The 26,369-nt window shown below is 35.2% G+C and overlaps 3 non-coding genes and 48 pseudogenes across 3 annotated transcripts; all 51 read left to right on the top strand.

Annotated features, from left to right (window-relative positions):
• The first annotated feature begins 6,324 nt into the window (after positions 1–6,324).
• On the top strand, positions 6,325–6,427 carry LOC149589871 (5S ribosomal RNA; annotated as a pseudogene).
• Positions 6,428–6,549: 122 nt separating this feature from the next.
• LOC149589870 (5S ribosomal RNA) lies at positions 6,550–6,668 on the top strand (annotated as a pseudogene).
• Positions 6,669–6,805: 137 nt separating this feature from the next.
• LOC149589869 (5S ribosomal RNA) lies at positions 6,806–6,924 on the top strand (annotated as a pseudogene).
• Positions 6,925–7,059: 135 nt separating this feature from the next.
• LOC149589868 (5S ribosomal RNA) lies at positions 7,060–7,178 on the top strand (annotated as a pseudogene).
• Positions 7,179–7,312: 134 nt separating this feature from the next.
• Positions 7,313–7,431, top strand: LOC149589867 (5S ribosomal RNA; annotated as a pseudogene).
• Positions 7,432–7,565: 134 nt separating this feature from the next.
• Positions 7,566–7,682, top strand: LOC149589866 (5S ribosomal RNA; annotated as a pseudogene).
• A 136-nt stretch (positions 7,683–7,818) lies between these two features.
• On the top strand, positions 7,819–7,937 carry LOC149589865 (5S ribosomal RNA; annotated as a pseudogene).
• A 135-nt stretch (positions 7,938–8,072) lies between these two features.
• Positions 8,073–8,189, top strand: LOC149589864 (5S ribosomal RNA; annotated as a pseudogene).
• A 375-nt stretch (positions 8,190–8,564) lies between these two features.
• On the top strand, positions 8,565–8,667 carry LOC149589863 (5S ribosomal RNA; annotated as a pseudogene).
• Positions 8,668–8,792: 125 nt separating this feature from the next.
• LOC149589862 (5S ribosomal RNA) lies at positions 8,793–8,911 on the top strand (annotated as a pseudogene).
• A 136-nt stretch (positions 8,912–9,047) lies between these two features.
• LOC149589861 (5S ribosomal RNA) lies at positions 9,048–9,166 on the top strand (annotated as a pseudogene).
• Positions 9,167–9,298: 132 nt separating this feature from the next.
• LOC149589860 (5S ribosomal RNA) lies at positions 9,299–9,417 on the top strand (annotated as a pseudogene).
• A 139-nt stretch (positions 9,418–9,556) lies between these two features.
• LOC149589859 (5S ribosomal RNA) lies at positions 9,557–9,659 on the top strand (annotated as a pseudogene).
• A 123-nt stretch (positions 9,660–9,782) lies between these two features.
• Positions 9,783–9,901, top strand: LOC149589858 (5S ribosomal RNA; annotated as a pseudogene).
• A 139-nt stretch (positions 9,902–10,040) lies between these two features.
• LOC149589857 (5S ribosomal RNA) lies at positions 10,041–10,159 on the top strand (annotated as a pseudogene).
• Positions 10,160–10,294: 135 nt separating this feature from the next.
• LOC149589856 (5S ribosomal RNA) lies at positions 10,295–10,401 on the top strand (annotated as a pseudogene).
• A 123-nt stretch (positions 10,402–10,524) lies between these two features.
• On the top strand, positions 10,525–10,643 carry LOC149589855 (5S ribosomal RNA; annotated as a pseudogene).
• A 139-nt stretch (positions 10,644–10,782) lies between these two features.
• Positions 10,783–10,901, top strand: LOC149589854 (5S ribosomal RNA; annotated as a pseudogene).
• A 135-nt stretch (positions 10,902–11,036) lies between these two features.
• On the top strand, positions 11,037–11,143 carry LOC149589853 (5S ribosomal RNA; annotated as a pseudogene).
• Positions 11,144–11,266: 123 nt separating this feature from the next.
• On the top strand, positions 11,267–11,385 carry LOC149589852 (5S ribosomal RNA; annotated as a pseudogene).
• Positions 11,386–11,522: 137 nt separating this feature from the next.
• Positions 11,523–11,641, top strand: LOC149589851 (5S ribosomal RNA; annotated as a pseudogene).
• A 137-nt stretch (positions 11,642–11,778) lies between these two features.
• Positions 11,779–11,897, top strand: LOC149589850 (5S ribosomal RNA; annotated as a pseudogene).
• Positions 11,898–12,036: 139 nt separating this feature from the next.
• Positions 12,037–12,139, top strand: LOC149589849 (5S ribosomal RNA; annotated as a pseudogene).
• A 123-nt stretch (positions 12,140–12,262) lies between these two features.
• On the top strand, positions 12,263–12,381 carry LOC149589848 (5S ribosomal RNA; annotated as a pseudogene).
• Positions 12,382–12,518: 137 nt separating this feature from the next.
• On the top strand, positions 12,519–12,637 carry LOC149589847 (5S ribosomal RNA; annotated as a pseudogene).
• Positions 12,638–12,774: 137 nt separating this feature from the next.
• On the top strand, positions 12,775–12,893 carry LOC149589846 (5S ribosomal RNA; annotated as a pseudogene).
• Positions 12,894–13,026: 133 nt separating this feature from the next.
• Positions 13,027–13,145, top strand: LOC149589845 (5S ribosomal RNA; annotated as a pseudogene).
• A 135-nt stretch (positions 13,146–13,280) lies between these two features.
• On the top strand, positions 13,281–13,397 carry LOC149589844 (5S ribosomal RNA; annotated as a pseudogene).
• Positions 13,398–13,533: 136 nt separating this feature from the next.
• On the top strand, positions 13,534–13,652 carry LOC149589843 (5S ribosomal RNA; annotated as a pseudogene).
• A 135-nt stretch (positions 13,653–13,787) lies between these two features.
• LOC149589842 (5S ribosomal RNA) lies at positions 13,788–13,906 on the top strand. The gene has a single exon (XR_016379570.1). It is a non-coding gene; the product is annotated as a 5S ribosomal RNA (ribosomal RNA).
• Positions 13,907–14,043: 137 nt separating this feature from the next.
• Positions 14,044–14,160, top strand: LOC149589841 (5S ribosomal RNA; annotated as a pseudogene).
• Positions 14,161–14,524: 364 nt separating this feature from the next.
• Positions 14,525–14,642, top strand: LOC149589840 (5S ribosomal RNA; annotated as a pseudogene).
• Positions 14,643–14,778: 136 nt separating this feature from the next.
• LOC149589839 (5S ribosomal RNA) lies at positions 14,779–14,897 on the top strand (annotated as a pseudogene).
• Positions 14,898–15,029: 132 nt separating this feature from the next.
• LOC149589838 (5S ribosomal RNA) lies at positions 15,030–15,148 on the top strand (annotated as a pseudogene).
• A 139-nt stretch (positions 15,149–15,287) lies between these two features.
• On the top strand, positions 15,288–15,390 carry LOC149589837 (5S ribosomal RNA; annotated as a pseudogene).
• Positions 15,391–15,513: 123 nt separating this feature from the next.
• LOC149589836 (5S ribosomal RNA) lies at positions 15,514–15,632 on the top strand (annotated as a pseudogene).
• Positions 15,633–15,769: 137 nt separating this feature from the next.
• On the top strand, positions 15,770–15,888 carry LOC149589835 (5S ribosomal RNA; annotated as a pseudogene).
• A 136-nt stretch (positions 15,889–16,024) lies between these two features.
• Positions 16,025–16,143, top strand: LOC149589834 (5S ribosomal RNA; annotated as a pseudogene).
• Positions 16,144–16,280: 137 nt separating this feature from the next.
• LOC149589833 (5S ribosomal RNA) lies at positions 16,281–16,399 on the top strand (annotated as a pseudogene).
• A 133-nt stretch (positions 16,400–16,532) lies between these two features.
• Positions 16,533–16,651, top strand: LOC149589832 (5S ribosomal RNA; annotated as a pseudogene).
• A 135-nt stretch (positions 16,652–16,786) lies between these two features.
• On the top strand, positions 16,787–16,903 carry LOC149589831 (5S ribosomal RNA; annotated as a pseudogene).
• A 135-nt stretch (positions 16,904–17,038) lies between these two features.
• LOC149589830 (5S ribosomal RNA) lies at positions 17,039–17,157 on the top strand (annotated as a pseudogene).
• A 135-nt stretch (positions 17,158–17,292) lies between these two features.
• Positions 17,293–17,411, top strand: LOC149589829 (5S ribosomal RNA). The gene has a single exon (XR_016379602.1). It is a non-coding gene; the product is annotated as a 5S ribosomal RNA (ribosomal RNA).
• A 137-nt stretch (positions 17,412–17,548) lies between these two features.
• On the top strand, positions 17,549–17,665 carry LOC149589828 (5S ribosomal RNA; annotated as a pseudogene).
• Positions 17,666–18,029: 364 nt separating this feature from the next.
• On the top strand, positions 18,030–18,147 carry LOC149589827 (5S ribosomal RNA; annotated as a pseudogene).
• Positions 18,148–18,283: 136 nt separating this feature from the next.
• On the top strand, positions 18,284–18,402 carry LOC149589826 (5S ribosomal RNA; annotated as a pseudogene).
• Positions 18,403–18,540: 138 nt separating this feature from the next.
• Positions 18,541–18,643, top strand: LOC149589825 (5S ribosomal RNA; annotated as a pseudogene).
• Positions 18,644–19,022: 379 nt separating this feature from the next.
• On the top strand, positions 19,023–19,141 carry LOC149589824 (5S ribosomal RNA; annotated as a pseudogene).
• Positions 19,142–19,277: 136 nt separating this feature from the next.
• On the top strand, positions 19,278–19,396 carry LOC149589823 (5S ribosomal RNA). Its single transcript, XR_016379573.1, has one exon. It is a non-coding gene; the product is annotated as a 5S ribosomal RNA (ribosomal RNA).
• A 136-nt stretch (positions 19,397–19,532) lies between these two features.
• On the top strand, positions 19,533–19,635 carry LOC149589822 (5S ribosomal RNA; annotated as a pseudogene).
• Positions 19,636–19,758: 123 nt separating this feature from the next.
• On the top strand, positions 19,759–19,877 carry LOC149589821 (5S ribosomal RNA; annotated as a pseudogene).
• Positions 19,878–26,369: the final 6,492 nt, after the last annotated feature.

The following is a 26,369-nucleotide window of genomic DNA, read 5'->3' as shown; positions in this document are numbered from 1 at the left end:
AACAGTTTTTTGAATGAATATCGTTACATTTGCTTGAATTAATGCAAAAAGTACAAAAATAATGGTTTCAGTGATTATATTTGAAAATAGTGAAAAAATTCTCAAAATGTGCTTCTCTAGTCGAGAAACGTCGATTTTGAAAATGTTATTAAAAATAAAGGTACATTTTTATTTATTGATCAATCGAGATGAAATCACTTTTAATGAGTATTTTATAGGTATTTAACCTAAATTCGGTCAAAAATTTGTCCAGAAAAAAATGCATTCAAAAGTGTACCGAAAAAATCGCATGTTTTTTTCTTCAAGATACAAAATCCGTGACAACGATTTCTTAATGAAAATTGAATTTGAACAGTTTTTTGAATTAATATCGTAATATTTGCTTGAATTAAAGCGAAAAGTAAGAAAAACTATGGTTCCAGCGGTTATATTTGAAAATAGTGAAAAAATTCTCAAAAAGTGCTTCCCTGGTCGAGAAACGTCGTTTTTGAAAATGTTATTAAAAATCAAGGTACATTTTTATTTATTGATCTATCGAGATGAAATCACATTTAATGAGTATTTTATCGGTAAATAAGCTGAATTCGACCAAAAATTTGTCCAGAAAAAAAATGCATTCAAAAGTGTACCGAAAAAATCGCATGTTTTTTTCTTCAAGATGCAAAATCCGTACAACGATTTCTTAATGAAAATTGAATTTGAACAGTTTTTTGAATGAATATCGTTACATTTGCTTGAATTAATGCAAAAAGTACAAAAATAATGGTTTCAGTGATTATATTTGAAAATAGTGAAAAAATTCTCAAAATGTGCTTCTCTAGTCGAGAAACGTCTATTTTGAAAATGTTATTAAAAATCAAGGTACATTTTTATTTATTGATCAATCGAGATGAAATCACTTTTAATGAGTATTTTTTAGGTAAATAAGCTGAAGTCGACCAAAAATTTGTCCAGAAAAAAATGTATTCAAAAGTGTACCGAAAAAATCGCATCTTTTTTTTATTCAAGATAAAAAATTCGTGACAACGATTTCTTATAGAAAATGGAATTTTAACAGTTTTTTTGAATGAATATCATTATACTTGCTTTAATTAACGCAAAAAGTACAAAAACTATGGTTTCAGCGGTTATATTTGAAAATAGTGAAAAAATTCTCAAAATGTGCTTCTCTGGTCGAGAAACGTCGATTTTGAAAATTCTATTAAAAATCGAGGTACATTTTTATTTATTGATCTATCGATATGAAATCACTTTAAATGAGTATTTTATCGGTAAATAAGCTGAATTCGACCAAAAATTTGTCCAGAAAAAAATGCATTCAAAAGTGTACCGAAAAAATCGCATGTTTTTTTCTTCAAGATACAAACAAATCCGTGACAACGATTTCTAAATGTAAAATTTAATTTTGACGGTTTTTTGAATGAATATCGTTATATTTGCTTGAATTAAAGCAAAAAATACGAAAACTATGGTTTCGGCGGTTATATTTGAAAATAGTGAAAAAATTCTCAAAATGTGCTTCTCTGGTCGAGAAACGTCGATTTTGAAAATTCTATTAAAAATCGAGGTACATTTATATTTATTGATCTATCGATATGAAATCACTTTTAATGAGTATTTTATAGGTATTTAAGCTAAATTCGGTCAAAAATTTGTCCAGAAAAAAATGCATTCAAAAGTGTACCGAAAAAATCGCATGTTTTTTTCTTCAAGATACAAAATCCGTGACAACGATTTCTTAATGAAAATTGAATTTGAACAGTTTTTTGAATGAATATCTTTACATTTGCTTGAATTAATGCAAAAAGTACAAAAATAATGGTTTCAGTGATTATATTTGAAAATAGTGAAACAATTCTCAAAATGTGCTTCTCTAGTCGAGAAACGTCGATTTTGAAAATGTTATTAAAAATCAAGGTACATTTTTATTTATTGATCAATCGAGATGAAATCACTTTTTTTGAGTGTTTTATAGGTAAATAAGCTGAAGTCGACCAAAAATTTGTCCAGAAAAAATTGCATTCAAAGGTGTACCGAAAAAATCGCATCTTTTTTTTATTCAAGATAAAAAATTCGTGACAACGATTTCTTATAGAAAATGGAATTTTAACAGTTTTTTGAATGAATATCGTTATATTTGCTTTAATTAACGCAAAAAGTACAAAAACTATGGTTTCAGCGGTTATATTTGAAAATAGTGAAAACATTCTCAAAATGTGCTTTCTCTGGTCGAGAAACGTCGATTTTGAAAATTCTATTAAAAATCGAGGTACATATTTATTTATTGATCTATCGATATGAAATCACTTTAAATGAGTATTTTTTAGGTATTTAAGCTAAATTCGGTCAAAAATTTGTCCAGAAAAAATGCATTCAAAAGTGTACCGAAAAAATCGTATGTTTTTTTCTTCAAGATACAAAATCCGTGACAACGATTTCTAAATGTAAAATTGAATTTTGACAGTTTTTTGAATGAATATCGTTATATTTGCTTGAATTAAAGCAAAAAATACGAAAACTATGGTTTCGGCGGTTATATTTGAAAATAGCGAAACAATTCTCAAAATGTGCTTCTCTGGTCGAGAAACGTCGATTTTGAAAATTCTATTAAAAATCAAGGTACATTTTTATTTATTGATCAATCGAGATGAAATCGCTTTTAATGAATATTTTATATGTATTTAAAATAAATTCGGTCAAAAATTCGTCCAGAAAAAAATGCATTCAAAAGTGTACCGAAAAAATCGCATGTTTTTTTCTTCAAGATGCAAAATCCGTACAACGATTTCTTAATGAAAATTGAATTTGAACAGTTTTTTGAATGAATATCGTTACATTTGCTTGAATTAATGCAAAAAGTACAAAAATAATGGTTTCAGTGATTATATTTGAAAATAGTGAAAAAATTCTCAAAAAGTGCTTCCCTGGTCGAAAAACGTCGATTTTGAAAATTTTATTAAAAATCAAGGTACATTTTTATTTATTGATCTATCGAGATGAAATCACTTTTAATGAGTATTTTTCGGTAAATAAGCTGAATTCGACCAAATATTTGTCCAGAAAAAAATGCATTCAGAAGTGTACCGAAGAAATCGCGTGTTTTTTTCTTCAAGATACAAAATCCGTGACAACGATTTCTTAATGAAAATTGAATTTGAACAGTTTATTGAATGAATATCGTTATATTTGCTTGAATTAAAGCGAAAAGTAAGAAAAACTATGGTTTCAGCGGTTATATTTGAAAATAGTGAAAAAATTCTCAAAAAGTGCTTCCCTGGTCGAGAAACGTCGATTTTGAAAATGTTATTAAAAATCAAGGTACATTTTTATTTATTGATCTATCTAGATGAAATCACTTTAAGTGAGTATTTTATATGTATTTAAGCTAAATTCGGTCAAACATTTGTCCAGAAAAAAATGCATTCAAAATTGTACCGAAAAAATCGCATGTTTTTTTCCTCAAGATAAAAAATCCGTGACAACGATTTCTTATAGAAAATGGAATTTTAACAGTTTTTTGAATGAATATCGTTATATTTGCTTGAATTAAAGCGAAAAGTAAGAAAAACTATGGTTTCAGCGGTTATATTTGAAAATAGTGAAAAAATTCTCAAAATGTGCTTCTCTGGTCGAGAAACGTCGATTTTGAAAATTCTATTAAAAATCGAGGTACATTTTTATTTATTGATCAATCGAGATGAAATCGCTTTTAATGAGTATTTTATATGTATTTAAGCTAAATTCGGTCAAAAATTCGTCCAGAAAAAAATGCATTCAAAAGTGAACCGAAAAAAAAGCATGTTTTTTTTCCTCAAGATAAAAAATCCGTGACAACGATTTTTTATAGAAAATGGAATTTTAATAGTTTTTTGAATGAAAATCGTTATATTTGCTTGAATTAAAACAAAAAGTACAAAAACTATGGTTTCAGCGGTTATATTTGAAAATAGTGAAAAAATTCTCAAAATGTGCTTCTCTGGTCGAGAAACGTCGATTTTGAAAATGTTATTAAAAATCGAGGTACATTTTTATTTATTGATCAATCGAGATGAAATCGCTTTTAATGAGTATTTTATATGTATTTTAAGCTAAATTCGGTCAAGAATTTGTTCAGAAAAAAATGCATTCAAAAGTGTACCGAAGAAATCGCATGTTTTCTTTCTTCAAGATACAAAATCCGTGACAACGATTTCTACATGTAAAATTGAATTTTAACAGTTTTTTGAATGAATATCGTTATATTTGCTTAAATTAGAGCAACAAATACGAAAACTATGGTTTCAGCGGTTATATTTCAAAATAGTGAAAAAATTCTCATAAAGTGCTTCCCTGGTCGAGAAACGTCGATTTTCAAAATGTTATTAAAAATCGAGGTACATTTATATTTATTGTTCAATCGATATGAAATCACTTTTAATGAGTATTTTATAGGTAAATAAGCTGAATTCGACCAAACGTTTGCCCAGAAAAAAATGCATTCAAAAGTGTACCGAAAAAATCGCATGTTTTTTTCTTCAAGATACAAAATCCGTGACAACGATTTCTTAATGAAAATTGAATTTGAACAGTTTTTTGAATGAATATCTTTACATTTGCTTGAATTAATGCAAAAAGTACAAAAATAATGGTTTCAGTGATTATATTTGAAAATAGTGAAACAATTCTCAAAATGTGCTTCTCTAGTCGAGAAACGTCGATTTTGAAAATGTTATTAAAAATCGAGGTACACTTTTATTTATTGATCAATCTAGATGAAATCACTTTTAGTGAGTATTTTATATGTATTTAAGCTAAATTCGGTCAAACATTTGTCCAGAAAAAAATGCATTCAAAAGTGTACCGAAAAAATCGCATGTTTTTTTTCTTCAAGATACAAAATCCGTGACAACGATTTCTAATGAAAATTGAATTTGAACAGTTTTTTGAATGAATATCGTTACATTTGCTTGAATTAAAGCGAAAAGTACAAAAACTATGGTTTCAGCGGTTATATTTGAAAATAGTGAAAAAATTCTCAAAATGTGCTTCTCTGGTCGAGAAACGTCGATTTTGAAAATGTTATTAAAAATCGAGGTACCTTTTATTTATTGATCAATCGAGATGAAATCGCTTTTAATGAGTATTTTATATGTATTTAAGCTAAATTCGGTCAAAAATTCGTCCAGAAAAAAATGCATTCAAAAGTGAACCGAAAAAATCGCATGTTTTTTTCTTCAAGATAAAAAATTCGTGACAACGATTTCTTATAGAAAATGGAATTTTAACAGTTTTTTTGAATGAATATCGTTATATTTGCTTGAATTAAAGCAAAAAGTACAAAAACTATGGTTTCAGCGGTTATATTTGAAAATAGTGAAAAAATTCTCAAAATGTGCTTCTCTGGTCGAGAAACGTCGACTTTGAAAATGTTATTAAAAATCGAGGTACATTTTAATTTATTGATCAATCGATATGAAATCACTTATAATGAGAATTTTAAAGGTATTTAAGCTAAATTTGGTCAAAAATTTGTCCAGAAAAAAATGCATTCAAAAGTGTACCGAAAAAATCGCATGTTTTTTTCTTCAAGATTCAAAATCCGTGACAACGAATTCTTATTGAAAATTGAATTTGAACAGTTTTGTGAATGAATATCGTTACATTTGCTTGAATTAAAGCAAAAAGTACAAAAATAATGGTTTCAGTGATTATATTTGAAAATAGTGAAAAAAAAACTCAAAATGTGCTTCTCTGGTCGAGAAACGTCGATTTTGAAAATTCTATTAAAAATCGAGGTACATTTTTATTTATTGATCAATCGAGATGAAATCGCTTTTAATGAGTATTTTATATGTATTTAAGCCAAATTCGGTCAAAAATTCGTCCAGAAAAAAATGCATTCAAAAGTGTACCGAAAAAATCGCATGTTTTTTTCTTCAAGATACAAAATCCGTGACAACGATTTCTTAATGAAAATTGAATTTGAACAGTTTTTTGAATGAATATCGTTATATTTGCTTGAATTAAAGCAAAAAGTACAAAAACTATGGTTTCAGCGGTTATATTTGAAAATAGTGAAAAAATTCTCAAAATGTGCTTCTCTGGTCGAGAAACGTCGATTTTGAAAATTCTATTAATAATCGAGGTACATTTATATTTATTGATCAATCGATATGAAATCACTTTTAATGAGTATTTTATAGGTATTTAAGCTAAATTCGGTCAAAAATTTGTCCAGAAAAAAATGCATTCAAAAGTGTACCGAAAAAATTTTGTTATTGTTTAAAAAAATGAAGGTTAATTTGTCTCACTTAATTTAAATTCGAATTATTAACTAGCACTCTCGGCAACGGCCATATCACGCTGAAAACACCGGTTCTCGTCCGATCACCGAAGTTAAGCAGCGTCGAGCGTAGTCAGTACTTGGGAACACTGCGTGCCTTTGGCTTTGTCACTTTTGTTTCCTCTTTTAAATTCCACCAGATATGAAAAAAGCAAACATATCTTCTTTTTGTTATTGTTTTATAAAGATGAAGGTTAATTAAATCCAAATTATTAAATAGCACTCTCGGCAACGGCCATATCACCCTGAAAAAACCGGTTCTCGTCCGATCACCGAAGTTAAGCAGTGTCGAGCGCAGTCAGTACTTGGGAGGGAGACCACTTAGGAACACTGCGTGCCGTTGGCTTTTTCACTTTTTTTCCTCTTTTAAATTCCAATAGATAAGAAAAAAAGCAGACATATTTTCTTTTTGTTATTGTTTTATAAAGATGAAGGTTAATTTGTCTCACTTAATTTAAATTCGAATTATTAACTAGCACTCTCGGCAACGGCCATATCACGCTGAAAACACCGTATCTCGTCCGATCACCGAAGTTAAACAGCGTCGAGCGCAGTCAGTACTTGGGAGGGAGACCACTTAGGAACACTAAGTGCCGTTGGCTTTTTCACTTTTTTTACCTCTTAAATTCCAATAGATATGAAAAAAGCAAACATATTTTCTTTATGTTATTGTTTTATAAAGATGAAGGTTAATTTGTCTCACTTAATTTAAATTCGAATTATTAACTAGCACTCTCGGCAACGGCCATATCACGCTGAAAACACCGGTTCTCGTCCGATCACCGAAGTTAAGCAGTGTCGAGCGCAACCAGTACTTGGGAGGAAGACCACTTAGGAACACTGCGTGCCGTTGGCTTTTTCACTTTGTTTTCCTCTTTTAAATTCCAATAGATATGAAAAAAGCAAACATATTTTCATTACGTTATGGTTTTAAAATGATGGTTAATTTGTCTCACTTAATTTAAATTCGAATTATTAACTAGCACTCCCGGCAACGGCCATATCACGCTGCAAAAACCGGTTCTCGTCCGATCACCGAAGTTAAGCAGCGTCGAGCGCAGTCAGTACTTGGGAGGGAGACCACTAAGGAACAATGCGGGCCGTTGGCTTTTTCACTTTTTTTTCCTCTTAAATTCCAATAGATATGAAAAAAGCAAACATATTTTCTTTTTGTTATTGTTTTAAAGGATGAAGATTAATTTGTCTCACTTAATTTAAATTCGAATTATTAACTAGCACTCTCGGCAACGGCCATATCACGCTGAAAACACCGGTTCTCGTCCGATCACCCAAGTTAAACAGCGTCGAGCGCAGTCAGTACTTGAGAGGGAGACCAATTAGGAACTGCGTGCCGTTGGCTTTTTCATTTTTTTTTCCTCTTTTAAATTCCAATATATATGAAAAAGCAAACATATTTTCATTTTGTTATTGTTTTAAAAAGATGAAGGTTAATTTGTCCCACTTAATTTAATTTCGAATTATGAACTAGCACTCTCGGCAACGGCCATATCACGCTGAAAACACCGTATCTCGTCCGATCACCGAAGTTAAGCAGCGTCGAGCGCAGTCAGTACTTGGGACGGAGTCCACTTAGGAACACTGCGTGCCGTTGGGTTTTTCACTTTTTTTACCTCTTAAATTCCAATAGATATGAAAAAAGCAAACATATTTTCTTTTTGTTATTGTTTTATAAAGATGAAGGTTAATTTGTCTCACTTAATTTAAATTCGAATTATTAACTAGCACTCCCGGCAACGGCCATATCACGCTGAAAACACCGGTTCTCGTCCGATCACCGTAGTTAAGCAGCGTCGAGCGCAGTCAGTACTTGAGAGGGAGACCAATTAGGAACTGCGTGCCGTTGGGTTTTCCACTTTTTTTCCTCTTTTAAATTCCAATAGATATGAAAAAGCAAACATATTTTCATTTTGTTATTGTTTTAAAAAGATGAAGGTTAATTTGTCCCACTTAATTTAATTTCGAATTATTAACTAGCACTCTCGGCAACGGCCATATCACGCTGAAAACACCGTATCTCGTCCGATCACCGAAGTTTAGCAGCGTCGAGCGCAGTCAGTACTTGGGAACACTGCGTGCCCTTGGCTTTGTCACTTTTGTTTCCTCTTTTAAATTCCAATAGATATGAAAATAGCAAACATATTTTCTTTTTGTTATTGTTTTAGAAAGATGAAGGTTAATTTGTCTCTCTTAATTTAAATTCGAATTATTAACTAGCACTCTCGGTAATGGCCATATCACGTTGAAAACACCGGTTCTCGTCCGATCACCGAAGTTAAGCAGCGTCGAGCGCAGTCAGTACTTGGGAACACTGCGTGCCCTTGGCTTTGTCACTTTTATTTCCTCTTTTAAATTCCACCAGATATGAAGAAAAGCAAACATATCTTCTTTTTTTTATTGTTTTATAAAGATGAAGGTTAATTAAATTCAAATTATTAAATAGCACTCTCGGTGCAACGGCCATATCACGCTAAAAACACCGGTTCTCGTCCGATCACTGAAGTTAAGCAGTGTCGAGCGCAGTCAGTACTTGGGACGGAGACCACTTAGGAACACTGCGTGCCGTTGGCTTTTTCACTTCTTTTCCTCTTTTACATTCCAATAGATATGAAAAAACCAAACATATTTTCTTTACGTTATTGTTTTAAGATGATGAAGGTTAATTTGTCTCACTTAATTTAAATTCGAATTATTAACTAGCACTCTCAGCAACGGTCATATCACGCTGAAAACACCGGTTCTCGTCCGATCACCGAAGTTAAACAGCGTCGATCGCAGTCAGTACTTGGGAGGGAGGCCAATTAGGAACACTGCGTGCCGTTGGCTTTTTCACTTTTTTCCTCTTTTAAATTTCAATAGATATGAGAAAAGCAAACATATTTTCTTTTTGTTATTGTTTTAAAAAGATGGTTAATTTGTCTCACTTAATTTAAATTCGAATTATTAACTAGCACTCGCGGCAACGGCCATATCACGCTGAAAACACCGGTTCTAGTCCGATCACCGAAGTTAAGCAGTGTCGAGCGCAGTCAGTACTTGGGAGGGAGACCAGTTAGGAACACTGCGTGCCGTTGGCTTTATCACTTTTTTTCCTCTTTTAAATTCCAATAGATATGAAAAAAAGAAAATATATATTTTCTTTTTGTTATTGTTTTATAAAGATGAAGGTTAATTTGTCTCACTTAATTTAAATTTGAATTATTAACTAGCACTCTCGGCAACGGCCATATCACGCTGAAAACACCGGTTCTCGTCCGATCACCGAAGTTAAGCAGCGTCGAGCGCAGTCAGTACTTGGGAACACTGCGTGCCGTTGGCTTTGTCACTTTTGTTTCCTCTTTTAAATTCCACCAGATATGAAAAAAGCAAACATATCTTCTTTTTTGTTATTGTTTTATAAAGATGAAGGTTAATTAAATTCAAATTATTAAATAGCACTCTCGGCAACGGCCATATCACCCTGAAAACACCGGTTCTCGTCCGATCATCGAAATTAAGCAGCGTCGAGTGCAGTCAGTACTTGGGAGGGACACCACTTATGAACAATGCGTGCCGATGGCTTTTTCACTTTTTTTTCCTCTTTTAAATTCCAATAGATATGAAAATAGCAAAAATATTTTCTTTTTGTTATTGTTTTAAGATGATGAAGGTTAATTTGTCTCACTTAATTTAAATTCAAATTATTAAATAGCACTCTCGGTGCAACGGCCATATCACGCTAAAAACACCGGTTCTCGTCCGATCACTGAAGTTAAGCAGTGTCGAGCGCAGTCAGTACTTGGGACGGAGACCACTTAGGAACACTGCGTGCCGTTGGCTTTTTCACTTTTTTCCTCTTTTAAATTCCAATAGATATGAGAAAAGCAAACATATTATCTTTTTGTTATTGTTTTATAAAGATGAAGGTTAATTTGTCTCACTTAATTTAAATTCGAATTATTAACTAGCACCCTCGGCAACGGCCATATCACGCTGAAAACACCGGTTCTCGTCCGATCACCGAAGTTAAGCAGCGTCGAGCGTAGTCAGTCAGTACTTGGGAACACTGCGTGCCGTTGGCTTTGTCACTTCTGTTTCCTCTTTTAAATTCCACCAGATATGAAAAAAGCAAACATATCTTCTTTTTTGTTATTGTTTTATAAAGATGAAGGTTAATTAAATTCAAATTATTAAATAGCACTCTCGGCAACGGCCATATCACCCTGAAAACACCGGTTCTCGTCCGATCATCGAAATTAAGCAGCGTCGAGTGCAGTCAGTACTTGGGAGGGACACCACTTATGAACAATGCGTGCCGATGGCTTTTTCACTTTTTTTTCCTCTTTTAAATTCCAATAGATATGAAAATAGCAAAAATATTTTCTTTTTGTTATTGTTTTAAGATGATGAAGGTTAATTTGTCTCACTTAATTTAAATTCAAATTATTAAATAGCACTCTCGGTGCAACGGCCATATCACGCTAAAAACACCGGTTCTCGTCCGATCACTGAAGTTAAGCAGTGTCGAGCGCAGTCAGTACTTGGGACGGAGACCACTTAGGAACACTGCGTGCCGTTGGCTTTTTCACTTTTTTCCTCTTTTAAATTCCAATAGATATGAGAAAAGCAAACATATTATCTTTTTGTTATTGTTTTATAAAGATGAAGGTTAATTTGTCTCACTTAATTTAAATTCGAATTATTAACTAGCACCCTCGGCAACGGCCATATCACGCTGAAAACACCGGTTCTCGTCCGATCACCGAAGTTAAGCAGCGTCGAGCGTAGTCAGTCAGTACTTGGGAACACTGCGTGCCGTTGGCTTTGTCACTTCTGTTTCCTCTTTTAAATTCCACCAGATATGAAAAAAGCAAACATATCTTCTTTTTTGTTATTGTTTTATAAAGATGAAGGTTAATTAAATTCAAATTATTAAATAGCACTCTCGGCAACGGCCATATCACCCTGAAAACACCGGTTCTCGTCCGATCATCGAAATTAAGCAGCGTCGAGTGCAGTCAGTACTTGGGAGGGACACCACTTATGAACAATGCGTGCCGATGGCTTTTTCACTTTTTTTTCCTCTTTTAAATTCCAATAGATATGAAAATAGCAAAAATATTTTCTTTTTGTTATTGTTTTAAGATGATGAAGGTTAATTTGTCTCACTTAATTTAAATTCGAATTATTAACTAGCACTCTCGGCAACGGCCATATCATGCTGAAAACACCGGTTCTAGTCCGATCACCGAAGTTAAACAGCGTCGAGCGCAGTCAGTACTTGGGAGGGAGACCAATTAGGAACACTGCGTGCCGTTGGCTTTTTCACTTTTTTTTCCACTTTTTAATTCCAATAGATATGAAAAAAGTAAACATATTTTCTTTTTGTTATTGTTTTATAAAGATGAAGGTTAATTTGTCTCACTTAATTTAAATTCCAATTATTAACTAGCACTCTCGGCAACGGCCATATCACGCTGAAAACTCCGGTTCTCGTCCGATCACCGAAGTTAAGCAGTGTCGAGTGCAGTCAGTACTTGGGAGGGAGACCACTTAGGAAGACTGCGTGCCGTTTGCTTTTTCACTTTTTTTCCTCTTTTAAATTCCAATAGATATGAAAAAAAGAAAATATATATTTTCTTTTTGTTATTGTTTTATAAAGATGAAGGTTAATTTGTCTCACTTAATTTAAATTCGAATTATTAACTAGCACCCTCGGCAACGGCCATATCACGCTGAAAACACCGGTTCTCGTCCGATCACCGAAGTTAAGCAGCGTCGAGCGTAGTCAGTACTTGGGAACACTGCGTGCCGTTGGCTTTGTCACTTCTGTTTCCTCTTTTAAATTCCACCAGATATGAAAAAAGCAAACATATCTTCTTTTTTGTTATTGTTTTATAAAGATGAAGGTTAATTAAATTCAAATTATTAAATAGCACTCTCGGCAACGGCCATATCACCCTGAAAACACCGGTTCTCGTCCGATCATCGAAATTAAGCAGCGTCGAGTGCAGTCAGTACTTGGGAGGGACACCACTTATGAACAATGCGTGCCGATGGCTTTTTCACTTTTTTTTCCTCTTTTAAATTCCAATAGATATGAAAATAGCAAAAATATTTTCTTTTTGTTATTGTTTTAAGATGATGAAGGTTAATTTGTCTCACTTAATTTAAATTCGAATTATTAACTAGCACTCTCGGCAACGGCCATATCATGCTGAAAACACCGGTTCTAGTCCGATCACCGAAGTTAAACAGCGTCGAGCGCAGTCAGTACTTGGGAGGGAGACCAATTAGGAACACTGCGTGCCGTTGGCTTTTTCACTTTTTTTTCCACTTTTTAATTCCAATAGATATGAAAAAAGTAAACATATATTCTTTTTGTTATTGTTTTATAAAGATGAAGGTTAATTTGTCTCACTTAATTTAAATTCCAATTATTAACTAGCACTCTCGGCAACGGCCATATCACGCTGAAAACTCCGGTTCTCGTCCGATCGCCGAAGTTAAGCAGTGTCGAGTGCAGTCAGTACTTGGGAGGGAGACCACTTAGGAAGACTGCGTGCCGTTGGCTTTTTCACTTTTTTTCCTCTTTTAAATTCCAATAGATATGAAAAAAGCAAACATATTTTCATTACGTTATGGTTTTAAAATGATGGTTAATTTGTCTCACTTAATTTAAATTCGAATTATTAACTAGCACTCCCGGCAACGGCCATATCACGCTGCAAAAACCGGTTCTCGTCCGATCACCGAAGTTAAGCAGCGTCGAGCGCAGTCAGTACTTGGGAGGGAGACCACTAAGGAACAATGCGGGCCGTTGGCTTTTTCACTTTTTTTTCCTCTTAAATTCCAATAGATATGAAAAAAGCAAACATATTTTCTTTTTGTTATTGTTTTAAAAAGATGAAAGTTAATTTGTCCCACTTAATTTAATTTCGAATTATGAACTAGCAGTCTCGGCAACGGCCATATCACGCTGAAAACACCGGTACTCGTCCGATCACCCAAGTTAAACAGCGTCGAGCGCAGTCAGTACTTGAGAGGGAGACCAATTAGGAACTGCGTGCCGTTGGCTTTTTCATTTTTTTTTCCTCTTTTAAATTCCAATATATATGAAAAAGCAAACATATTTTCATTTTGTTATTGTTTTAAAAAGATGAAGGTTAATTTGTCCCACTTAATTTAATTTCGAATTATGAACTAGCACTCTCGGCAACGGCCATATCACGCTGAAAACACCGTATCTCGTCCGATCACCGAAGTTAAGCAGCGTCGAGCGCAGTCAGTACTTGGGACGGAGTCCACTTAGGAACACTGCGTGCCGTTGGGTTTTTCACTTTTTTTACCTCTTAAATTCCAATAGATATGAAAAAAGCAAACATATTTTCTTTTTGTTATTGTTTTATAAAGATGAAGGTTAATTTGTCTCACTTAATTTAAATTCGAATTATTGAATAGCACTCTCGGCAACGGCCATATCACGCTGAAAACACCGGTTCTCGTCCGATCACCGAAGTTAAGCAGCGTCGAGCGCAGTCAGTACTTGGGAGGGAGACCACTTAGGAACACTGCGTGCCGTTGGCTTTTTCACTTTGTTTTCCTCTTTTAAATTCCAATAGATATGAAAAAAGCAAACATATTTTCATTACGTTATTGTTTTAAAATGATGCAGGTTAATTTGTCTCACTTAATTTAAATTCGAATTATTAACTAGCACTCCCGGCAACGGCCATATCATGCTGAAAACACCGGTTCTCGTCCGATCACCGTAGTTAAGCAGCGTCGAGCGCAGTCAGTACTTGAGAGGGAGACCAATTAGGAACTGCGTGCCGTTGGCTTTTCCACTTTTTTTTCCTCTTTTAAATTCCAATAGATATGAAAAAGCAAACATATTTTCATTTTGTTATTGTTTTAAAAAGATGAAGGTTAATTTGTCCCACTTAATTTAATTTCGAATTATTAACTAGCACTCTCGGCAACGGCCATATCACGCTGAAAACACCGTATCTCGTCCGATCACCGAAGTTTAGCAGCGTCGAGCGCAGTCAGTACTTGGGAACACTGCGTGCCCTTGGCTTTGTCACTTTTGTTTCCTCTTTTAAATTCCAATAGATATGAAAATAGCAAACATATTTTCTTTTTGTTATTGTTTTAGAAAGATGAAGGTTAATTAAATTCAAATTATTAAATAGCACTCTCGGTGCAACGGCCATATCACGCTAAAAACACCGGTTCTCGTCCGATCACTGAAGTTAAGCAGTGTCGAGCGCAGGCAGTATTTGGGACGGAGACCTCTTAGGAACACTGCGTGCCGTTTGCTTTTTCACTTTTTTTCCTCTTTTACATTCCAATAGATATGAAAAAACCAAACATATTTTCTTTACGTTATTGTTTTAAGATGATGAAGGTTAATTTGTCTCACTTAATTTAAATTCGAATTATTAACTAGCACTCTCAGCAACGGTCATATCACGCTGAAAACACCGGTTCTCGTCCGATCACCGAAGTTAAACAGCGTCGATCGCAGTCAGTACTTGGGAGGGAGACCAATTAGGAACACTGCGTGCCGTTGGCTTTTTCACTTTTTTCCTCCTTTAAATTCCAATAGATATGAGAAAAGCCAACATATTTTCTTTTTGTTATTGTTTTAAAAAGATGGTTAATTTGTCTCACTTAATTTAAATTCGAATTATTAACTAGCACTCTCGGCAACGGCCATATCACGCTGAAAACACCGGTTCTAGTCCGATCACCGAAGTTAAGCAGTGTCGAGCGCAGTCAGTACTTGGGAGGGAGACCACTTAGGAACACTGCGTGCCGTTGGCTTTATCACTTTCTTTCCTCTTTTAAATTCCAATAGATATGAAAAAAAGGAAATATATATTTTCTTTTTGTTATTGTTTTATAAAGATGAAGGTTAATTTGTCTCACTTAATTTAAATTCGAATTATTAACTAGCACTCTCGGCAACGGCCATATCACGCTGAAAACACCGGTTCTCGTCCGATCACCGAAGTTAAGCAGCGTCGAGCGCAGTCAGTACTTGGGAGCACTGCGTACCGTTGGCTTTGTCACTTTTGTTTCCTCTTTTAAATTCCACCAGATATGAAAAAAGCAAACATATCTTCTTTTTTGTTATTGTTTTATAAAGATGAAGGTTAATTAAATTCAAATTATTAAATAGCACTCTCGGCAATGGCCATATCACCCTGAAAAAACCGGTTCTCGTCCGATCATCGAAATTAAGCAGCGTCGAGTGCAGTCAGTACTTGGGAGGGACACCACTTATGAACAATGCGTGCCGATGGCTTTTTCACTTTTTTTTCCTCTTTTAAATTCCAATAGATATGAAAATAGCAAAAATATTTTCTTTTTGTTATTGTTTTAAGATGATGAAGGTTAATTTGTCTCACTTAATTTAAATTCGAATTATTAACTAGCACTCTCGGCAACGGCCATATCATGCTGAAAACACCGGTTCTAGTCCGATCACCGAAGTTAAACAGCGTCGAGCGCAGTCGGTACTTGGGAGGGAGACCAATTAGGAACACTGCGTGCCGTTGGCTTTTTCACTTTTTTTCCACTTTTAAATTCCAATAGATATGAAAAAAGTAAAAATATTTTCTTTTTGTTATTGTTTTATAAAGATGAAGGTTAATTTGTCTCACTTAATTTAAATTTGAATTATTAACTAGCACTCTCGGCAACGGCCATATCATGCTGAAAACACCGGTTCTAGTCCGATCACCGAAGTTAAACAGCGTCGAGCGCAGTCAGTACTTGGGAGGGAGACCAATTAGGAACACTGCGTGCCGTTGGCTTTTTCACTTTTTTTTCCACTTTTTAATTCCAATAGATATGAAAAAAGTAAACATATTTTCTTTTTGTTATTGTTTTATAAAGATGAAGGTTAAATTGTCTCACTTAATTTAAATTCCAATTATTAACTAGCACTCTCGGCAACGGCCATATCACGCTGAAAACTCCGGTTCTCGTCCGATCACCGAAGTTAAGCAGTGTCGAGTGCAGTCAGTACTTGGGAGGGAGACCACTTAGGAAGACTGCGTGCCGTTGGCTTTTTCACTTTTTTTCCTCTTTTAAATTCCAATAGATATGAAAAAAGCAAACATATTTTCATTACGTTATGGTTTTAAAATGATGGTTAATTTGTCTCACTTAATTTAAATTCGAATTATTAACTAGCACTCCCGGCAACGGCCATATCACGCTGCAAAAACCGGTTCTCGTCCGATCACCGAAGTTAAGCAGCGTCGAGCGCAGTCAGTACTTGGGAGGGAGACCACTAAGGAACAATGCGGGCCGTTGGCTTTTTCACTTTTTTTTCCTCTTAAATTCCAATAGATATGAAAAAAGCAAACATATTTTCTTTTTGTTATTGTTTTAAAAAGATGAAGGTTAATTTGTCCCACTTAATTTAATTTCGAATTATGAACTAGCAGTCTCGGCAACGGCCATATCACGCTGAAAACACCGGTACTCGTCCGATCACCCAAGTTAAACAGCGTCGAGCGCAGTCAGTACTTGAGAGGGAGACCAATTAGGAACTGCGTGCCGTTGGCTTTTTCATTTTTTTTTCCTCTTTAAATTCCAATATATATGAAAAAGCAAACATATTTTCATTTTGTTATTGTTTTAAAAAGATGAAGGTTAATTTGTCCCACTTAATTTAATTTCGAATTATGAACTAGCACTCTCGGCAACGGCCATATCACGCTGAAAACACCGTAGCTCGTCCGATCACCGAAGTTAAACAGCGTCGAGCGCAGTCAGTACTTGGGACGGAGTCCACTTAGGAACACTGCGTGCCGTTGGGTTTTTCACTTTTTTTACCTCTTAAATTCCAATAGATATGAAAAAAGCAAACATATTTTCTTTTTGTTATTGTTTTATAAAGATGAAGGTTAATTTGTCTCACTTAATTTAAATTCGAATTATTGAATAGCACTCTCGGCAACGGCAATATCACGCTGAAAACACCGGTTCTCGTCCGATCACCGAAGTTAAGCAGCGTCGAGCGCAGTCAGTACTTGGGAGGGAGACCACTTAGGAACACTGCGTGCCGTTGGCTTTTTCACTTTGTTTTCCTCTTTTAAATTCCAATAGATATGAAAAAAGCAAACATATTTTCATTACGTTATTGTTTTAAAATGATGCAGGTTAATTTGTCTCACTTAATTTAAATTCGAATTATTAACTAGCACTCCCGGCAACGGCCATATCACGCTGAAAACACCGGTTCTCGTCCGATCACCGTAGTTAAGCAGCGTCGAGCGCAGTCAGTACTTGAGAGGGAGACCAATTAGGAACTGCGTGCCGTTGGCTTTTCCACTTTTTTTTCCTCTTTTAAATTCCATTAGATATGAAAAAGCAAACATATTTTCATTTTGTTATTGTTTTAAAAAGATGAAGGTTAATTTGTCCCACTTAATTTAATTTCGAATTATTAACTAGCACTCTCGGCAACGGCCATATCACGCTGAAAACACCGTATCTCGTCCGATCACCGAAGTTTAGCAGCGTCGAGCGCAGTCAGTACTTGGGAACACTGCGTGCCCTTGGCTTTGTCACTTTTGTTTCCTCTTTTAAATTCCAATAGATATGAAAATAGCAAACATATTTTCTTTTTGTTATTGTTTTAGAAAGATGAAGGTTAATTAAATTCAAATTATTAAATAGAACTCTCGGTGCAACGGCCATATCACGCTAAAAACACCGGTTCTCGTCCGATCACTGAAGTTAAGCAGTGTCGAGCGCAGGCAGTATTTGGGACGGAGACCACTTAGGCACACTGCGTGCCGTTTGCTTTTTCACTTTTTTTCCTCTTTTACATTCCAATAGATATGAAAAAACCAAACATATTTTCTTTACGTTATTGTTTTAAGATGATGAAGGTTAATTTGTCTCACTTAATTTAAATTCGAATTATTAACTAGCACTCTCAGCAACGGTCATATCACGCTGAAAACACCGGTTCTCGTCCGATCACCGAAGTTAAACAGCGTCGATCGCAGTCAGTACTTGGGAGGGAGACCAATTAGGAACACTGCGTGCCGTTGGCTTTTTCACTTTTTTCCTCCTTTAAATTCCAATAGATATGAAAAAAAGGAAATATATATTTTCTTTTTGTTATTGTTTTATAAAGATGAAGGTTAATTTGTCTCACTTAATTTAAATTCGAATTATTAACTAGCACTCTCGGCAACGGCCATATCACGCTGAAAACACCGGTTCTCGTCCGATCACCGAAGTTAAGCAGCGTCGAGCGCAGTCAGTACTTGGGAACACTGCGTACCGTTGGCTTTGTCACTTTTGTTTCCTCTTTTAAATTCCACCAGATATGAAAAAAGCAAACATATCTTCTTTTTTGTTATTGTTTTATAAAGATGAAGGTTAATTAAATTCAAATTATTAAATAGCACTCTCGGCAATGGCCATATCACCCTGAAAAAACCGGTTCTCGTCCGATCATCGAAATTAAGCAGCGTCGAGTGCAGTCAGTACTTGGGAGGGACACCACTTATGAACAATGCGTACCGATGGCTTTTTCACTTTTTTTTCCTCTTTTAAATTCCAATAGATATGAAAATAGCAAAAATATTTTCTTTTTGTTATTGTTTTAAGATGATGAAGGTTAATTTGTCTCACTTAATTTAAATTCGAATTATTAACTAGCACTCTCGGCAACGGCCATATCATGCTGAAAACACCGGTTCTAGTCCGATCACCGAAGTTAAACAGCGTCGAGCGCAGTCAGTACTTGGGAGGGAGACCAATTAGGAACACTGCGTGCCGTTGGCTTTTTCACTTTTTTTCCACTTTTAAATTCCAATAGATATGAAAAAAGTAAACATATTTTCTTTTTGTTATTGTTTTATAAAGATGAAGGTTAATTTGTCTCACTTAATTTAAATTTGAATTATTAACTAGCACTCTCGGCAACGGCCATATCACGCTGAAAACTCCGGTTCTCGTCCGATCACCGAAGTTAAGCAGTGTCGAGCGCAGTCAGTACTTGGGAGGGAGACCACTTAGGAACACTGCGTGCCGTTGGCTTTTTCACTTTTTTTCCTCTTTTAAATTCCAATAGATATGAAAAAAACAAACATATTTTCTTTTTGTTATTGTTTTATAAAGATGAAGGTTAATTTGTCTCACTTAATTTAAATTCGAATTATTAACTAGCACTCTCGGCAACGGCCATATCACGCTGAAAACAGCGGTTCTCGTCCGATCACCGAAGTTAAGCAGCGTCGAGCGCAGTCAGTACTTGGGAACACTGCGTGCCGTTGGCTTTGTCACTTTTGTTTCCTCTTTTAAATTCCACCAGATATGAAAAAAGCAAACATATCTTCTTTTTTGTTATTGTTTTATAAAGATGAAGGTTAATTAAATTCAAATTATTAAATAGCACTCTCGGCAACGGCCATATCACCCTGAAAAAACCGGTTCTCGTCCGATCATCGAAATTAAGCAGCGTCGAGTGCAGTCAGTACTTGGGAGGGACACCACTTATGAACAATGCGTGCCGATGGCTTTTTCACTTTTTTTTCCTCTTTTAAATTCCAATAGATATGAAAATAGCAAAAATATTTTCTTTTTGTTATTGTTTTAAGATGATGAAGGTTAATTTGTCTCACTTAATTTAAATTCGAATTCTAAGGGAGCGGTAGCTCCCTTAGATAAGGCCTGATGACGGCTCAAATGTATAAGGAAGGTTTTTGGATTGGTTGTAACTTTTTTCGTATTAAGTTTATTGTTTTGAAATTTTTTTACTGAACTAAAATCCGGGCCCTTAATATGTGGTAAAAATTTCAAGATGATCCATCCAATAGTTTATTTTATAAAGCATAAAGTTGCTAAGGGTGGTTTTCATTTCCATAAATTTAATCACAGATTTCGGCGAAAAACTAGATAATCTCCATAGAAATAACATGGGAAATTTTCCAAACTTACCCATTTTGTAACTACCCTTACAAAAATAACTATACGTTTGATAGATTTGAAAACGGTCTTAAATGAAAGCCCCATTTTTATAGTGGGCGCCAATTTTTGTTTCATTAAGAAAAACAAAGTTTAAGTATTGTTTTTAATAGTTTTAAGTACCTGCTCCGAATTACGTGGTTTACCTTTAAACTGTGGAACTTAAGACTTTTTTGCTTGGGTTAAGTAATAAAGAAAGTCATTCTAGGACTTACGTCGTTTTACTTCGGTTAATCAAATTGGTAGGGCAATTAGCTAGCTTAATTGTCATTATAACTTTTGCGCGTCCAAATAATTTAGTTGCGAAGTACGGATTAAACTGAATTAAACAAAATATGCAATTAAATATAATTAAACAAAATAAGCAAATAAAGATAATTACCAATTATAGGTAATTAAATTTTTTTCATGAGTCTAAACTATAACATCTGTTTGTGTACAAGTCTACGGAATCTGTTTAAGCGCAGACCTACAGAATATTTTTGTGCAAAGGGGTATAAAATCCCTTTGTGCAGAGGCCTATGCAATCTTTTTGTGCACAAGTCAGTGGCATATTTTTGTTTCCAGGTCTATGGAATCTTTTCGTGCACAGGCCTATGAAATATTGTTTTACACAGGCCTATGGTATATTGTTTTACACAGGCCTATGGTATATTGTTTTACACAGGTCTACGGAATGTTTTTGTGCAAATCTGCATGGAATCCTTTTGAGTATAGGAGTATGGAATCTTCTGTGCACAGGTCTATGGAATTTTTTGTTCATGGGTCTATGGTATATTTATGTGCACAAGTTTGAAGAATCTTTATGTGCACAAGTTGAAGAATCTTTATGTGCACAAGTTGAAGAATCTTTACGTGCACACAAGTCTGATGAATCTTTACGTGCACACAAGTCTGAAGAATCTTTACGCGCACACAAGTCTGAAGAATCTTTACGCGCACACAAGTCTGAAGAATCTTTACGTGCACACAAGTCTGAAGAATCTTTACGTGCACACAAGTCTGAAGAATCTTTACGCGCACACAAGTCTGAAGAATCTTTACGCGCACACAAGTCTGAAGAATCTTTACGTGCATACAAGTCTGAAGAATCTTTACGTGCACACAAGTCTGAAGAATCTTTACGTGCACACAAGTGTGAATAATCTTTACGTGCACACAAGTGTGAAGAATCTTTACGTGCACACAAGTGTGAAGAATCTTTACGTGCACACAAGTCTGAAGAATCTTTACGTGCACACAAGTCTGAAGAATCTTTACGTGCACACAAGTGTGAAGAATCTTTACGTGCACACAAGTCTGAAGAATCTTTACGTGCACACAAGTCTGAAGAATCTTTACGTGCACACAAGTCTGAAAAATCTTTACGCGCACACAAGTCTGAAGAATCTTTACGTGCACACAAGTCTGAAGAATCTTTATGTGCCCAAGTGAAAAATCGTTATTTGTACAGGTCTACGACTTCTGTTTGTGCACAGGTCTACGACTTCTGTGTGTGCACAGGTCTATGGAATCTGATTTGCTCATTTCTATGACATCTCTTTTTGCGCAAGTCAATAACATTTGTTTGTACAGTACACAAGACTAAAACATCTGTTTGTGCACAAGACTAAAATATCTGATTGTGCACAAGTCTAAATCATCTGTTTGTGCACAAGTCTAAATCATCTGTTTGTGAACAAGTCTATAACACCTGTTTGTGAGCAATTCTATAACACCTGTTTGTGAGCAATTCTATAACACCTGTTTGTGAGCAATTCTATAACACCTGTTTGTGAGCAATTCTATAACACCTGTTTGTGAGCAATTCTATAACACCTGTTTGTGAGCAATTCTATAACACCTGTTTGTGAGCAATTCTATAACACCTGTTTGTGAGCAATTCTACAACACCTGATTGTGAGCAATTCCATAACACCTGTGAGTGAACAAGTCTATAACACCTGTGAGTGAACAAGTCTATAACACCTGTGTGTGAACAAGTCTATAACATCTCTTTGTGCACAAGTCTATAACATCTGTTTATTCACAAGTCTATGACATCTGTTTATTCACAAGTCTATGACATCTGTTTATTCACAAGTCTATGACATCTGTTTGTGCACACGCGAGTGACTTCTGTCTGAGCAAGGGTCTACGGAATATTTTTGAGCACGGATCTTCGGATTATTTTTGTGGAAATGGGTTTGCAATCTTTTTGAGCATTAGGGTCTGAAATCTGTTTGAGCATAGGGGTATTGAAAATGTTTGTGCATAACTCTATGGAATCTGATGTGCACATGTCTATAACATCTCTTTTTGCGCGAGTCTACGACATTTCTTTGTGCACAAGCCTGTGATTTCTATTTGTGCACAAGTGTACGAAATATTTTTATGCAAAGGTGTACGGAATATTTTTGTGCACAGGTGTACGAACTGTTTTTGTTCACAAGTGTACGGAATATTTTTGTGCATAGGTGTACGAAATATTATGGTGAAAATGGATTTGGAATATTTTTGTGCACAGGTGTACGGAATATTTTTGAGAAAATGGATACCGAATATTTTTGTGCACAGGTGAACGTGATATTTTTGTGCAAATGGGTAAGGAAAATTGCATAGGGATATGGAATGTTTTTGTGCAGAGGTCCATGGAATATTTTTGTGTACAGGTATATGGAATGTTTTTGTGCCGAAGTCCGTGGAATATTTTTGTGTACAGGTATATGACTCATGTTTGTGCACAAATCTATAGAATGTTTTGTACACCGGTCTAGGACATATGGATGTGCACAAGTCTGTAGCATCAGTCTGTGCAAAAGTCTAAGGGATGTGTTTTTGCACAAACATTCGACATTTTTCACAAGTCTATGGTATTAGTGTGTGTACAGGTCTTCAAAATATATTTGTGCACAAATCTACGGAATCTCTTGTGCAAATGTCGATGACATCTCTTTTTGAGCAAGTCTATGAAATCGGTTTTTACACAAGCATGTGACATCTGTTTGTGCACAAGTCTATAACATCGGATTGTGCAAAACCGTGTGACTTTGCAGGTCCAAGGCATGTTTTTGTGCACAGGTCCATGGAATATTTTTGTACACAGGTCTATGTCACATGTTTATACAAAAGCCAATAGAATATTTTGTGCATAGGTCAGTGGAATCTTTTTGTGCACAGTTTTAGAAATATTTTTGCGCGCAAGGGACCGTCCATAAACTACGTCACGCAAAAAATGGCATTTTCTGAACCCCCGTCCCCCTCAGATCACGCTTCGTCACGTTTTCTAACACCCCTCCCCTGAAAACCACGTCATATTTCTTTAACCCCCCCCTCAACGAACTATGATTTGTCTTAATTTACCAATTCAATTCGATTAATTTAAAGAGATTCTTCTTGAGGCATGATATGGGTTCCACTCAGAAATGTTTTGCTCGACTTGACAGTCAAAGTTCATTTTTGTTTAAGCTTTAACAAATATCGTTTGCCCATGATTGAGCTTTAGAACTTTAATGTATGGATGTGCTTTTTCATATCCTTCCCAAATATTTCCATAAAGCGTAGTTAAAGGGGCACACTTCATAGTTTTCGACATTGTCACTTGAAAGCCTTAAGGCTAATCGAGCTAGGGATTCAGATTTTAAAAATGTGCGAAAAAAACGAAGCATTTAAATCGAATGGAGGATCCGATTGATCCTCGCTAATGCGAAAAAGCAGTGACATTAGAGAGTTTAAGCTGACACTACATTTAGCAGTCCTTATGCGTACGTGTAAGCTAGCTCTCCAGTGAAAGTGTCAATCGACCTCTAACTGACTTCGCAATGAAATTAATTTTAAATGTGACGTCACGCATCAAAGGACCCCTCCTCCCCCTTCGTCACGGACCGTCACAAACTTACAAACCCCCTCCCCCTAAGAGTGTGACGTAGTTTATGGACGGTCCCCCGGAGGTCTAGGGAATATTTCTGTTCGCTAAGGGTATGAAATCTTCATGTACCAAGGTCTATGGAATCTTTAGCGCGCAGGTCTAAGGGATCTGTTTGTGCACAAGTCTACGGGATCTGTTTGTACACAATTATATGACATGTGTTTTCACAAGTCTACGGGATCTGTTTGTACACAATTATATGACATGTGTTTTCACAAGTCTACGGGATCTGTTTGTACACATTTATATGACATGTGTTTTCACAAGTCTATGGTATCTGTATGTATACAGCTCTACGAAATATGTTTGTGCACAGACAGGGTGACCACAACAAAGCCTTGTAATAGTTATAGGAAAATAGGAAATTTACAATTGATTTACAGGAAATTATAGGAGACTAGCTGTTACCCGCGGCATCGCTTGAGTGTAGTAAGAACTTCCATCAAGTATGGGTACACTTAACTGATTCGACTAATATTTTTGTAGCATCCTAGGAGCGAAGACACTCGGCGTCGGCCATCAGCTCGTCGGGACATTTTTTATTGCTTTACACGCAGACATTCTATAAAGAAGGGCTATTAAATATCTGGTCGCCATTTAAAATGGTGACAACAAATCGATCCCGAAAGACATTCTGCCCGTCTATAGGTTAATGGAATCCAGTGAACTAAATATTTGTGAAATCGGTTGAAACGCGCGGACTTTCTAACAAAGAGAAAATTTGTCACATTTCTGGGTGCCATTTATTAAGGTGGCGGCGGATTGGAAAAATTTTTCTTAGTACGCGCCTACTATTTACGAGTAACGTTCCTCCAAATTTTCACCCTTGTGGGGCCAGCGGTTTGGGCTGGGCGATGATTATCAGTCAGTCTGTAAGTCAGTCGGGACTTTGATTTGTATAGATATAGATGTATAATTTAAAAAAAAACATGAAAAGACAAGAGAACTACTCTTGAAAAAAATAACAAAATATAGGTTGCAAATGCTTTGAAAGAAATAAGACAAGATTTACAAAAGAACTTTGGTTTAATTATAACCATAAGTTCGTAAGATATGTTACATAAATTTGTCACTGGTTACTGAGAGCTTGTCTCGAAGTGACATAAATGAAACGTCGTAGATTCTCGTAAAGTGACGCCTGATGAGGCCCTGCCAAAGGCTTAGTACAGACTAAATAGGAAGATGGAGCAGAAAATCGCGTGTAGTCAATTCTCGCGTCGTTCTCGAACTAGCTCTCATTAAGTCTCTAGCATTTCGAAATATAGGAAGTGTCATACTTATGGAACGTAATCTTAGAAACATATGCTATAACTTTAAAGCATCACGGACTTCCGTGACAAATATTTTTAGAGGCTTCCATAGCTTTAGCTACATACATCATGGAATACTAAACTTAAACTTAAAACACGATCGGAATATCTGAATCACAGAAGCGTTAGCCTGTATTGTAAATCCACGGTGGCTGATTGCTAGTAGCTAGTGGAAATCGGCATTACTTTCTGTCAAATTTCGGTTTTGAGTGATATATAACAAAACCAAAAGTGAGACTGCACAAAATATCTACAATTTCAAAACTAGGAAAATATAAGAAAATTATCGATATTATAGGAACTAATAGGAAGACATCCGAAAATAGGAAAAATTATAAAATTTAGGAAATATGGTCACCCAGCACAGGTCTATGGAATATGTTTGTGCACAGGTGTATAGATTGTTTTTGTACACAGGTCTACGTAATAATTTTTTAGCCTAAGTCTTCGGAATCTATATGTATTATTGCATCCACTTTGCTTTGCACATGAAAACGACGGGAAGGCAATTTGAGTTGGACTGGGCGTTGAAGCAATCAAGATTAATACTTCTATAATAGATGGTTAGGGCCTTGTTAGTTCAAACGCGGTAACTAATAAACGCGCAACACCACAAGACTTAAATGGAGCGCCTGATTTTCAGAATAAGTTTTAAAATACTAGTTTCTAAACAGTTTTAATTCATATTAAGACTGAAGTGACAGATATTAATAAAAACTGTCTTTGTACACAAAGACGCTAAAAAGGAAGAGATAAGTGTAGAAAATTAACTGTTTGAAGTAACAGATATTCAAATTTTCATTTTTGAAGACGTGATTATAAAACATCA

The sequence above is a fragment of the Phalangium opilio genome, unplaced genomic scaffold, assembly GCF_054372755.1.
Source record: "Phalangium opilio isolate 3A_F unplaced genomic scaffold, DU_Popi_V2 ptg000505l_1, whole genome shotgun sequence".
NCBI lineage: Eukaryota > Metazoa > Arthropoda > Arachnida > Opiliones > Phalangiidae > Phalangium > Phalangium opilio.
This window is presented reverse-complemented; position numbering and strand designations above follow the sequence as displayed.